At 43.8% G+C, this 10,007-nt stretch overlaps 1 annotated feature.

Moving 5' to 3' along the window:
- Positions 3,035-6,031: an enhancer, noted in NCBI's record as "VISTA enhancer mm130". NCBI's record gives its function as "enhancer in: heart[7/10] | other[7/10]" and the evidence as "EXISTENCE:transgenic organism evidence [ECO:0001131][PMID:17130149]".

The raw sequence follows: 10,007 nt of genomic DNA on the forward strand, positions 1-10,007 counted from the left end.
GGGTGACTTTTTAGTGCCCTCGACACCAGTACAGATGGGGGCTTTGGATCCCCAGTGTAATTCTGGCCTGAAATGTTACCAGGAGCCCCATGGCTCTTCAATTACCTCCCTTGGCCTGTCAAGACCACAGCATCTCAAATTCAGTTAGCTGGTCTTTGGGTCTCAGCCAAGGCCCAGCCTCTGTTCCTAATGACAGCCAGCTGAGGGGACACTGAGAGGGGCTAAATTCAATTTGCAGCCCTTCTAATGAGATTAGAGGAGCAGGGTTTTTTATTTTCTCCAAAGTTTGCCATGGGTAGAATGAATGATGGCCCAGGGATGAGCTGTCAACGTCAACAAAGGCTCTGAGTTTTGAGTGGGGGATGGGAGGCAGGGGAGAGAGAGAGAGAGAGAGAGAGAGAGAGAGAGAGAGAGAGAGAGAGAGAGAGAGAGAGAGAGAGAAGAAGAAGAAGAAGAAGAAGAAGGAGGAGGAGGAGGAGGAGGAGGAGGAGGAGGAGGAGGAGGAGGAGGAGGAGCTTTCAGACAACCAAGAAACCTGAATGATTTGCTCAGCAGATGACATCTGGTTGATACACTATCACTCTGAGGACAGGATACTGAGTCAGGAGTGAATCCTAAGGATAGGCAAGCATCAATCATAAATAATAATACTTTCAAGTGAATCTTTGCTTTTTCTCTATTTCTAAATTATTTCCCACCATTTTTAAAAAATTAATGTTCTAGAACTCAGTAAGCAAACTATGGTATTTAGTTGGTCAACACAGAGACATCTCAAATAAAAGAACAAGTTTCCCCATTACTCTGATGCCTGGAATGGCATCTGAGTCTGGGTCATCTCTTGGCCAGATAGACCTGTGGGTCTCCCGTAAAAGAGCTTCTATTAAGCACAAGTCTGGAGACAGCTGGCATCTCAGAGGCACAAGCTTTGCTGTGGGTGGCAGAGGGGAGGGAGGAAGGACTTCACAGGGTGTGGAATGGCTTTTGGTGAGGCCTTTGGCACAGTCACTTGGTGAGTGTTACCTTTAGCACCTAGCTGTTTTGGCAGTGTCCCTGTTCTGAATGTCAGGTCAGCTCAGACACAACAGAATTGAAGAGGGGTGGGTGTACTTCAAGGTGAAGAGTAAGGAAAGTCAGTAGGAAATCAAAACAACATGGTTTTGAGGATGGCCTTGAACGGTACCTAGGAAGAGAATGGCATAGAGAGAATAGAGAGACCCAGAGACTCAGACAGTGCCCTTGGCTGGAGGTGTCAGAGCCATTTTTAGTGGGGACTACAGTATTTCTGCCTGTGTGCTCTGAGTATGAATTTGCCCCCTGTCCTGTCTCAAAGCTCTTCAGAAATGATTCATCCACAGACTGCATTGAAATCCTCTATTGACATTATAACCCCATACTGGGTCCTGTTGTAGCCTGGAAATCTACGATAGCCTGCGCTCAGAAATTTGTCTCCATAGTATGAGCAGGACCTCATGTGCCTTGTCTCCTGTTTCTCTAGTCTTTTCTTAAAGGCTAGCACCTAGTACAACAGTGAAAACCAACGAGTATGGGTTACAATGGTCTTACTGTAGTTTCTTTAAATGTGGAATCCCAGTGAAACTAAGATCGTTTCTTAGCTAGAACAAATCAACTTCAGCCTAGACTTATGTAAATGTATCCTGGGTGCTCATTAACTATTAGCTAAAATGAGTTCATGAGATTCGATGAAGGAAACATGGTTAAGGTTTGAACATGGGTGCTTTTAGAGACATATACTGAAATGGAATGGTAGTTTTCATAAAAAGGGAAGCTCACATTCAAGGTCTTGTTTTTTGTTTAATTCACTTGTGATAGATAAATTTCAACCCACCGCAGGATCAAGGTCAGATCTTCAAGGTCTTTGGGGACCCAGGATGCCCTAAAGCCACATGAACTCATCTGCCTGCCTGCTTATTGGTGGAGGCTGTTGATGGGTACAAGCCAGGAGGGAGAGCATGCTAGTTCCAGTCTGATCTTGACCAGCCTACAAATCTCCAAACCAGGATATCTGAGGAAATATTATTGACCAGAGGTCTCAGAGAACATTCTCCACAAAAAACAGAACACAATAACACCCAGCTATGAAGGATCATGTTGAATTTGGGGCATGGATTAAACTTAAACTAGAAGTGAAACCATAAACTGGATTAAGAATTGAGTAGTTACAAGTCCAATGTTGCTGAAAAATGACTTCATCTATCAGGACTACAAAGCCAGGGCAGCTCTGTGCTCTGTCAGTGTTGGACTACTTTGTAAGTTTGCCTTTGTTTTTGTTAATAGTTGCTTCTGTACTTTTTCCCCCCCAGATTTTATTGAATCCAATTTAAATTCCTTATTAAAACAAACAAACAAACACCCCACTATGGCACACACCTTTAATCTCGGAATTTGGGAGGCAAAGGCAGTCAGGTGGATCTCCATAATCAGCCTGGTATACATAATGAGTTCCATGCTGAGGCTACATATTGAGATCTATGTAACAAAACAAGCAGAAACAATAACAAACACCACCAATCTGTCTGTCTGTTCTGCTTAGCTTTTACTGTCAAGTTGATTCAAGCTGAAGTCACGTGAGAAAAGGGAACTTCAGTTGAAGAGTTGCCCATAGTCTATGTCTTTGAAAGAATGTCTTGATTAATGATTAATGTGGGAGGGCCCAGACCACTGTAGGTGGTGTCATTCCCTAGGCAGGTAGTTCAGGGCTATATAAGAAAACTAGTTGAGTCCGAGCCTGGGAATGAGCCACTAAGTAGTGTTCTTTCACAATTTCTGCTTTAGTTCTGCCATGAGCTTCTTCTATGACTTCTCTGTGATGAATTGTGACCTACAAATATAAGCCAAATAATCCCTTTCCTCCCATAAGTTCCTTTTGGCCAGGATATTTTATCACAACAAGAAAAAGAAAAAAACAAAAACAAAACAAAACAAAAAACAACAACCAATCAACCAACCAACCAACCAAAAAGTCCCAGGGGTAATTGTACCATTGAGTTAGATGGAGACATCAGAAATTCAAGCCATAGCCCTTTGGCTTCTGGAATACTCTAACATACTTTTGAAAAGAGGCTGTTTATGGACCAATAAGGAAGACTTGTTCCTGTAGAGTACTGCCTAGGGGCGTGTAGCATTGGACTGTGAACCAGCATCTGTGGCCGGCAAAAGACACAGGACTAGCCAGCCTCATTAATCAGCTCTGCCCTAGGAAACCTCGGCTCATGTGCCACATTCCTATCTGAGGCTGACGGAAGTTGAGAAATGATCTCTGGAGGTAGAATATATGGAGGACAAAAATGTACAATGACCAGCTATCAATTCATGACGCTCATTAGTGCAAAATCAGCCCCTTGGGGATGAAGGCTTCATTTTAAGTTGTTTTGTAATCAAGAGTGGCTTTATGGCTATTCTCTTGTAGAAGTCTTACAGGTTTATGAAGAAAGTGATAATCTTAGAATACCCAGGTCACAAAGCCATATAGATTGAGCAGCCAAAAAATAACAGAAGCTTACTTCTCCCACTTCTGAAAGATTCAGCATCTCGTAAGGTCTCTCTCATCCCAATTTACAGACAGCATCTTCCTGTATCTTCCTATGGTAGAAGGGACAGGCAGCTCTCTGGGGCATCCTTATGGTAGACATTAATCCCATTTTCAAGAACAACACAGTCTCCTAGTCAAAGGTTTCCATCCCAAAGGTCATTTCATTGCTCATCATGTTTCAATGTGTGAATTTTAAAGGAACACAAGCACAGGTACCTTATACCAGTTCAAGGTGAGGAAATAGAATGCCCAGACTTAAGCTAGCCTAGGATGTAGCTGCATATCTTACTGTTGTCAGAAGCAATGCCTGTCCACTCTATCACGTTTGACCTTAACATTCATCCTTTCTTCACAGAATGACTTGTTCTCTCCTTCTGTGGTCCTCCACCCCCACCCCAGCTCAGGAGAGAGCTCCAGATTTATCCATCCATTTTCTGATGGAAACCTTCATGGCCTCTAGGTCAGAGTCTCAGAGGTTCTTGAATGGCAGCTTTGTACAGCCTGGGAAAACACTTAACATGGGGCATATACCCATGGTCCTTCTGTTGCTGGTCCTCATGGGCCAGGAACTTGCTCTTTCTATCCCAGAATCCTCTTATACACTAATGAGTTCTCACACCCAGGTTCTAATTCTCTAGTGTCCACATCTCAGGCTTGTTCTCTCATGTTTTGCTTTCCTTTACACGTTGCATTTCCCTTTTGTTCCTCTCTCGTTGCTGTACAATGGAGTTGCACTCTGGTGTGATGACTAGTTTTTTTCCAATGTGAAAGCTCACCCCGTGCCTGCTGGATTTGCTAAGACTCGCCCCTCCCAAGGCGATGCCAGACTAGAGGATGGAGCCCTGGGTCTCTTCACTTTGCGCCACATTATCACAGAAAGGTGGATTAGAAGTTATCTCCGCTCTGCTTTCTCTCAGCTCCTTGGCAACCCAGCCACTTCGATATAAATACACACCAGAAACGTGCATTGCCTCATACTTCAGCCAGAGCCTTCAGAGGCCCCAGTGCAGATACCACCATGGAGCAAGAACATCAGGAGATCCCCAGGACCAAGAGCGCCAGCCTTGTGCTTCAAGGTCAAACATGGCACCCATCAAATAAAATGCCTGTGAGCTTTGATAATTCCCTGACACCCATCCCACATGCTGAAGCCCTTTAATCTCTCTGGATAACCAAATACTTCACAGCTGATACATATGCTGTTTGCATTCTCTATAGGTAAACAAAGAGCCAGATGACCTTTCCTATCTGTTTTTAGGGCCTTTTCGTCTCCTCCTCACTGCTGCTAATGCAGCACTTTCAAGCTGAACTTTCACTGGTTCTGGTGCTGGCTGTATGAAAACCAAAAAGAACAGAGTGAGGTTTTCAAAGGTATCTCAATTGATGAAACACATAACAAAGCTGGATTCATGGCTGAGTAACCATATGTAAGACTCTATATCTAGTGAGAGGAATCGTACACCAGAGCGCTCAAAAAAGCCATATTAGCTCTGTTGTCCTGAGTCATTTTAAATATGCAGGAGGCTGATGCAAATCTGGCAGTGTGTGGATTTACTAGCTTGCTGCTTCCTTCTCTAAGCACTGTTCTAGGTAAGTTCATACATCACCCATGACTTTGCCTTAGGCCTAAGGATACAGAGATCAACCCTATAGGAAAAGATCTCTTGCTTACAAGCCCAAGCATCAAATTCCCCAAATGTCCACCTATATAATCATTTTCTTCTGACTCAGCCACGAGGCATCATCACACATTTTCAAAACTCCAAGGGACCCAGGAAGAAGATACAATCTAGAGATGAGGGGCCTGAAATGCCAGACCTAAGAGAAGAACCAGAAGAAGCGCGATATGTTCATTGTAAATATTTTAAAGCTACATCCTTATCTTGCTTTAGTGCTGTGTGCTGTCTTTTCTCTGATATTTATAAATATTTAATATGCTGAAGCTCCATCCCTTTACTGACACAGGAAACAAGAATAAATCCATGCAGGCAGGGCCTGTGTCTCCAGAGCTGTACACACTGTGAAGAGCAGCCCTCAAGGAGCAGCTAGCAATGGCTGTCCAGTTCATGGATCATGGAAGGGCCTGACTCCTTCTGGGTCAGGCAGGAGAGACCATTGTCCATCCTGAGCAAAAGTCTCCTTTTGTGGTTAGCTAGGACTGATGTGCACATTCATGTACACGTGTGAGTGATGTAGGTATTTGAAAAACAATCCATAAATATTTTCAATATCAATATATTTTTCTCAAACAAAAGCATAAGGATTTTCACTTTGTTTCCCATTTTCCATTCCCTCATCACCTAAACTTCATCTGGGAATCGTATTTTCCTTGCAAGCTAACCAAAAAAAGCTTCCAGAAACAACTATTTACCACAAGGGTGAGGAACGTCAAAGTACACAGGACAAAGGTAGCTACAGATGCCCTGACTCTGTGGAGACCTCCTGACTCGTGACCAGGTCTTCAGTCAACCTTCCCACTCCATTTCAGCTTGATTCCTCATAGATGATGACAAACGGGGGGCAGAGGTTCTGTTCAGAGTGGACAGTGACCACACTGGCATCTGAGATTTTCCTTGGAAAGGTAGAAGTTAGAACCCAGCCCTGGTCTCAGGTACTTGACTTACATCTCTAGGTCATCAGAAATAAAGAAAGCATTTTGAGTTCCTTAGAGAAGCATGTGGAGATAGACTGCCAATAGGACAGGAAAGATGCTCTGGGTGGCCTGGATGGCCTCAGTCTCAGTATAGGTCCCTCAGGTAAACAGGGATCTGAGCTCAGGCTTTGCTCTCTCCAGAAGCATGCTACCTTGGAGACGCTTAGAGGCAACTGGCTTTCTAAACTTGGTAGCTGACATTTTTAGATAATGTCTTAGGAACTCATTAGTGACTCTTCATACGTGTAAGAGAACAAAAGGCTCGCAGATATGCATTCAAGCACATACAATCACATTACCACTCATGTGCATACATTACTTCAGCCACAGCCTAGGGCAGAACACACAGCCAAGGCTCTACCTGGATTTGCCTGCCGAGGTGCCATGCCACACCTTACAGACCATACTGGTACTTAGTTTGCATAGGCTCTGCAGAAGGGTAGCATTCAGAGGGGTGCTGCAGATGCTTGGTAGTCTGTCAAGGCCTTGAGTTATCATGTCGCATAGAGCTGTAAGAATGGCAGCCTTTTCCCCTTCCCGCTTCCTCTTTCCCCATAGAAATTGCAGGGGTTCTGTGGACTCACATTGAGAGCCTCGGTCAGAAGGTTCTCAACCTTTGGTTTCTGTACATGGGGCAGGTGTGACGTCATGGCTGACTCTCGGTTCTCCAGAGTCTGTAGCAATGCCAGTGTACCTGACCCGGAACAAAGTGACTGCTCACAAGGTATATCACTGAATTCCAGCTTAACTATTGATTGCCTTGGGAAAGTCACGTGCCTTCTTCACTACTTTAGCTTCCTTAAGAATGAAACAGGAGTCAAACACCATGACCATTGTGAGGACTAGAACTTGACACACAGTGAGGGCTTCCCTTCTGAAGGACAGAGTTCCCAAGGCAGTGTAAGCAAGGGCTACCGAAGGTTTCATTGGGATAAATTTTCATACATTTTTTTTAATGTGGAGCTAGGAAGAATGGTGTCTGAAGGGGCATGGTAGGAAAGGCCTTCTGACCATTGCCTTGTAGGGAAGGACACAATACAGGAGGCTCAGAGTCATTTCAAAGCTCTGGTCTCCCAGCCTCTACAGGTATGCTCTGCAGGAAGCTGGGCCTCCCCTCAGCCTTTTCATGGATGTACCACCTATTCTCATTGAGTTAGTCTTTGGGGAAGAGGAGATGGGCCCGAAGTCAAAAGGCACAGGCCAAGAGCAGCTGATCAAAGGGACCAGCTCTGCAAACAGGACAGAAGAGGGTGAAGCTAACCTGAGTCTCTTGATAGCTTGTCTAATTAAAAATATGGGACCGGCTCCCACAGTCTGGTTGTCCAGATGCTATTATCCAAATAGCATAAAATTTTGAAGTATGTTGAGAAACATCTTTATCTGTATTATTCATTTAGATTCAGTATAATAAATATACATGCAACGTGGGAGGGTTTACTAGGGTGGGGTAGGTGGTCCCTCAGGAAATCACAAGAACATGCTGCATCCAAGGAAAGTACAAATCACACCATCAGACAACTATTTAAGTCCCTCCTTGGATTTGAGGGTCATAAATATTCTTCCCATGATTTGCAGCTGTATTACTCAAAAGAAATGCGGAGGATTCCTCTCTGCTATCTGATTTGCCTTTGCATGTGTATGTGGATTTAAGGCTAACTTACAGCTTTCTTGTACCACATTTCTTGGATCTTTCCTCACTACAATCCTCTTTCTGCCTTTTGCCTCCACCTTGTGTATATCTGAAGATGTGTCCCCAATTAATTCAACTAATTCCTAGTAACTTTACAGGAACTGTGATGTACAGAGAATAAAACAGGCAGTTTAAACTCCAAGAACAATGGTTCCCACCCTTCCCTAAGAATTCAACCCTTTAATACAGCTCCTCGTGTTATGGTGACCCCAACTGTAAAATTATTTTTCTTGCTACTTCATGAATGTAACTTTGCTATTGTTATAAATCATAATGCAAATATCTGTGTTTTCCTATGTGAAAGGATCATTCAACAACCTCCTAAAGGGGTCATGGCCCACAGATTGAGAAACACGGCCCAAGGAGCTCACAGTCTAATGGGAAAACAGACAGTGTGCAAACTCTCCACCAGTAAGGAGAGGTTGTGGTATAGATGCTGTGATGTGCCTCCTAGTTCTCCCTTAGAGATGGGAGGAAACCTTCCCATGGCTGCTGGAAGTTCTGCAGAGCCCTTTCCTAGACCGGTCCACGTCCAGTGCCATCTCTCCTTCACTTGGCACAGCTCTGAGGGAATCTCTCCACCCCTGAGCTTTTCAGATGTGCAATGCAGCTTGGCCTCACTCTCACTCTCCTGGGTACCCACTGACCCGTGAAGTGCCAGCATTCTGCTCCCAACCATATCTCTTCTTCTGCCAACGCTAAAGCAAAAAAGAGGACTGTCTGGGAGATGACAGCCGCAGAAGTAGGGATTGCTGGGAGGGTGATGATGAGAACCTAGGATATATTCTTGGAGCTGTGATTTTTCCTATTCCTCCTGGTATCATAGAGTTGGCAAGAAAAGAATGCCCCAAAAGGAAAATGACACCCTGATAAGAGGCTGGGAAACACTGATTGAAAGCTGTGAATATCAGTCCAACTTTGAACGGCACATCTGAGAACAGGACTGAGCCACCAGACAGAGCAGATAGGCACGGTCATTCACAGATGAGCTGCTGCCAGCCCAGAGCTCATGCACAGCCGTTTTGAAATGAGCAGTGCTTGCCACCAGCTTGATGGCCATAGCTGTTGGAGCTGAAGACAGAGGCATCTTCCTTACAGAGTAATGGGACACGAGGGAAGTATAAAAACTAGAAATCACAAAAAATTAAGGTAGATTTAAGATGAAATACAAATTATAATAATTAAGTAGTTAATTTTTTTAATAAGTAGCTTTATGTGAAGTAGAAAAATCAAACTTAAACTCAGTTTTAACTCACAAATGCATTAAAATAAAAGTTTCATAAAAAGCATAGCACATGGAGTGTAGCAGCTGGGACTGTAGGGCAAAAAGCAGAGAAATCCCAGCAGAGAAAATGAGTCCTCACTCCCGCATTAACTCAGTTTCTTCCCACTCATTGCTTTCTAAAGATGAATAACAACTTTATGAACATAATTAATCAGGGGAAAATCAGATTTAAAGAACTACATTCCCTGTGGCATGGAGCACAGCAAAACCTGGTAATATCAAGAATGTTATGTGTGGCAAGAGAAGATGTTGGAGAACTGTAGCATACATACATACTGGACTACTACACAGCACTGAAAAGGAAAGAAATCCTGTCAGCTTTGAGCGTGGTTGAGCTTGGCTTGATGGTTCTCTTCATATTAAACCATAGAAGCAAAAATCTTCTGATTTCTAATTCACATTTCTTTGTGGTTACCAAGGGCTTAGAGTAGTGTTTAGAAAAAGAAGAAAACAAAATGACAACAACAAGAAAAAAATGGCATTGCAAGATGAGGAGAAATCCTGAGATGTGCTGTCCTAAAACTAGTGAGCTATGCACTTAAAATAGCTGAAATGGTATATTTAATGTAGGTTTTTAAACAAAAGAAAAGGAGGGCAGAGAAGAGACACCAAGACAAGAGGAGAAGGACATGGTGTCTGAGAGAGGTGGTGGGGAAGAAGAGTCCATGCTCTTAACAGATGCAGCAAAGGCTAAGACCTTAATCTAAAACCACACACACACACACACACACACACACACACACACACACACACACACACACACGCATGCACGCTCACTCACATGCACGCACACACGTGTGTGCACACACACATTCACACCCTTTCTTTC

This window comes from Mus musculus, chromosome 9, assembly GCF_000001635.26.
Source record: "Mus musculus strain C57BL/6J chromosome 9, GRCm38.p6 C57BL/6J".
Lineage (NCBI taxonomy): Eukaryota > Metazoa > Chordata > Mammalia > Rodentia > Muridae > Mus > Mus musculus.